The sequence below is a fragment of the Primulina tabacum genome, chromosome 2 (genome assembly GCF_025594145.1).
Source record: "Primulina tabacum isolate GXHZ01 chromosome 2, ASM2559414v2, whole genome shotgun sequence".
NCBI lineage: Eukaryota > Viridiplantae > Streptophyta > Magnoliopsida > Lamiales > Gesneriaceae > Primulina > Primulina tabacum.
The window spans coordinates 25,369,309-25,374,036 of NC_134551.1; positions in this window are offsets into that span (position 1 = coordinate 25,369,309).

A 4,728-nucleotide genomic window follows, 5' to 3' on the forward strand; every position below is an offset into this window, starting at 1 on the left:
ATCAGCCAAAATCTTGGGAGTTCCACGTAGTTCACATCACCATGTCAATGGATGTCACAGCTTTCCGGTGTACAGGGCTCTCCAATAATATGAGTCGAGCCCCGAGCACGGGTAGCGTTCATCATGCACCCATTGTCGATGGAAGACATGAAAATTATAAACACTTTTACAATTCCTCTTTTCGGGCTTGATATTTATTTTGAATCTTTTTCAAAATGAGGGTTTTTAATTTTTGAAAGGTCTCATCGTTAATTTTGTTTAAAAGCTCGCCGTGTTTGATCGTATGTTTGCCGGATTCATCCAACTTTGTTATATCATAATAATAACGCACATATTCTTTATTTATAACATATCATGCATATATTATAAACAATTAAAAAAACAAGGATGATCAATTGCACCAATACTAATGGCCAGTGTGAGCTAAGCACGAGCCTAGGTCCAATCCTAAAGAAACACATGAGATGCAAATGCAACTTTTACATAAGCCTCCAATATTTACATGTCTTCGATTTTCATAATCATCAAGGTCACCATCTTCCAATCTTGATCTTCCTTTATACTAATATTTACAAATAAATATCCAAGACAAATAGGGATACATCTCATGGGTGGGAACGGGCCATAAATCAAGTCCACTTATAAATTGATAATTATTACAATCATTCAACACAAAATATCCTAGCATACAACTAGCAAATTGGGCTTAGGCTTTTGATTGTCCTTCATGCATAATATCACATATCATACACCATAAATTAATTATCAAAATAATCAATTGATCCAATAGTATATATCTTGATCCGATCACTAACAGCCACGATTATAAACTAAATCAACTAAGTAAACAAACTCCTTTGTCTACTTTTTAAATAATTTATTTATAACCGAATTTCTTGTAAATCACAATGTACTATATATAATTAAGGTCCAATTTCAATTATTTATTTTATGAGAAAATTTATACAAATTTTGTGGACTTAAACTTAAGGGCCCAATAAGACATATTTTCACCAAAAACCTTTTTGGCCCATTTAAATTTCACAAATTATGTAAACCATATAATGGCCCAACAACTCAATGCCCATGACACTTGATATTCCAAAATACTTTTGGAAACCCTAGTCGTCATCGTCGTAACCTGAAACGTCATGCCCTTTTTATTGCTTAAAAAGTACTAGAAATTTTTTTTTAAACCTCCCTTAGCATCAGCCGAACCACCAAAAATTACATAAAATATTTTTGACATCATTTTAAAATAAATCAACCATCTAACATTTGAAAAGTATATCCCATACTATAACCTCTCAAAAACCACTCACGAATAAAACGTCGAAAAAATATCTTTAACATAACTCAAAATCATAAATCATAACTAGTGCGGAAAACTAGCGTTGGTCCTCGGGTTATGTGCACCTCCAGTCCAGTCAGATCAACCATCAAGACCTCCATTTACATTATCATAATCACCTGCATCAATCACACCTAGTAAGTCTAAAGACTTAACACGTCATATCCTTGATAACAAGTAATACGTAATACAATTAACATATAACAGTGAAAAATACTTGTACTTAAAATATCGTTTTCATGAAGATGCATAAACTTAAACTTAAACATTTTCATAAACATTTTCATGATGCATAAAAACATTTTCATAAAAACATAAACATACTCATATTCATATTCGTATTCATATTCATATTCATATCCATATTCGTATCCATATTCATATTCGTATTCATGTTCATGTTCATGTTTGTTGAATTCAGATCGTGATTGTGACTCGTATTCTTAAACGTATTGGGCGATGGATCCATCTACATGTAACCACAGTACTGGGCGGCGGGGGACACCAGCAACACTCTCACCGGTCAACTGGGCCCTGGCCTACGTATTAACATATCATGGCATTGGAAATACGATCGTCGGGGCTCCGTCTGGGGCCTTTTCCCATAAATGGGCTCCCTCTGGGGCCTTGTCCCCTCACGACATCTCCAGTCATATTCATCATATTCGTATTCGTATCAACGGAAACACGATCGTCGGGCTCCTACTGAGACCATAACCCTCACGATATTTCCAACATATTGTAGTAGTCACAATCCCTTCACGTCCTTCAACATGTTATCATCACTTAATAAAAACATGCATATAATATCATTTTTATTTTGAAACCAAGCGTGCAACATGTCTTTTAAATGTCCATATTTAAATCATAAAAATCATAGACATTTAAAAATCATCACTTAACATATTAAAAATCATAAACATCCATGAACATTTTTAAAATAAACATTTTTACATCATAAATGTTTAAAATAAACATTTAAAATAAACGTTTTCGCATATTATCATAAATCAATAAACATATCCTCTTACAAATCCATAAACATTTAGAATTGACATATTAACATATAAACATCCATAATCATTGAAAGTAATCATATTAGCATATAAAATAGCATTTAAGACACAGCCATGACGTTTACTAATTTTTAGGTGTAAAAAGACCGTTTTACCCCTAGACGTAAAATTTCACATTTTTTGATTTTTTCTTAATTTCATTGACTATAACAAGTCCCAAATAATTATTTAAGCTTAGATGAATTTTCTCATATTTTTATTTGGCTTAAATCGAGGACTTTTAAATTAATCTTTTAACGTGACGTATTAATGCGCTTTAATCCCGAATTAAACCAAAACTTAATATAAAATTCCCAAATTGAAAAATTAGACTTCTTATAATTATTTAAGCTTAAATATAGTTTTCCATATTTTTATAAAGCTTAGAACTAAGCGTTTCAATTAACTCGTTAATTCGCTTTTCGTGCGTCGATTAATCCCGAATAAATCCAAAACACATTATTTTGATCCCAAATTTTAAACATAACATTTTTATGATTTATTCTACCCTTTCAAGTCATGAGCCACACCCGTGGACCCATGGATTCAATTTTTGCTTTATTATTTTCGTTTTTGACCCTTAACTGAACACACCGAGCCATCTCCTAATTTACTCGAGCCACGCCCGAGCCACCTTGAGCCAAAACCTAGCCAACCCACCTAGGGACCCTACTGATCGAGCCCAGCCCCAAAACCCAGCCCATGCTCGCTCAAAACCTTCTGAAACTAGACTCTATTATTCTGCATGTGTGCGTGAGTTAGTACCCTTGTGTATTAGGTTCCCTTGTCAACTAGGACACCTCCAAGCCCTAACCACTCGACCCCTCACGACCCTAACCTTCCCTAGACCACGACCAGACCAAGCCCAGACCGACCCAGCCCCTGGGCCCTGCGCACGAAACCCCTGAACCAAGCACAACAGCCTGCGCACCATGGAGCTTCCCTTGCGCTTCTGTCGTTTGGCTTGAGCCACAGCGCACCCACTTGCACCAAGCCCTGGACCGACCCCTACTCATCACCCTAGGACCCTGATGAACCACCCAGCTCGCCCCACTCACGGTTCCTTCTTCTGATTTTATTTTTTCGGTTTCAGTTTATTTCTCCACGTTTGCAGCGTATTGGGGTGATTGAGGACTCTCTAAAACATGTAAAAACATCACTTAACCCTCTCCTAATCATGGTAGCCCCTTTTGCACATATAAAACATGATTTTGGAAATAAAAAACACAAGTTTGGAACACATAGGCATGTAGTTACGAAAATCCAACTTGTGTGCTATGTTTTTCTTTAAAAATTATGCATAAACAATTACTATGGTGTGATGATGTGTAAAAGGAGAATATGGCGTGCCTTTGAGTATTTTACGCACGAATTCTCGTTGACGAATCGAAGAACGACAGCGAGACTTTGGCTACAAGTTTTCCTCAAGGCTTCCTCGATTTTTCTCCTCTAAATTTGTGGGTGATGTCGTGTATATGGAATGCCAAGGAAGAGTTTTAATTGAGGAAAAGAGGTGGGCGTGAGTTAATGAATTAATGGGAGGGTTTTGAGTATTTTATAGTTTAATTAATCACTAATTAGGCTTAGGCCCATTAAGAGATTAATTAGGTCCATTAATGCTTAATTAAAAAAATTTAAAAGATTTAAAAATAATTTTTCTTAAATAAGTTTGTGAATTTATTAGCCGGGTTGCCCAAAAGTTCGTATTTTAGTTGAAAAACCAACACAGATAAAATTTACGTCCCGGCGTATAAAATCACTTCAAAACCCTTTATTTTCAAAAATACTAAAAAGCAACAACCATATTTTAAATAATTATTTAATATAAACATTTTCTATTTTTCAGCCCTCGGTCCCCGTTTCCTCGATCGTCACTTGAATATTTCTTAAAAATACCATTTTAATGCAACATGTAGAAAAATATAATTTAAACATGTAAATATGCATAACATAATTAATTCATGCAATTAAAACATTTAATTAAAATACAAGAGAATTTAATAATCGCATGCACGTGGTTTGCGTGGACCTTAAAATTTTCGGGGCGTTACATAACCGGAGCTCCTGTCGCCAGATTCAGGCCAACAATATTTTTTTAAATGGGGGGGTTCGGGCAGCCCTTGCCAGAAATGGGCAGCCCGAGCTGCCCGAAAACAGCCCTTTTTTGGCCTTCGATTTTGTTGTAATGATTATCTCATGCGGTTAGAAATTGACCTCAATATAATATCATTTATTTGCTACACAAAATAGTAACCATAGATCTGATACCACTTGAAAGGGGATCGGTTACGGTGCCCTGATGCGCAACGAAAGTTTCAAAAA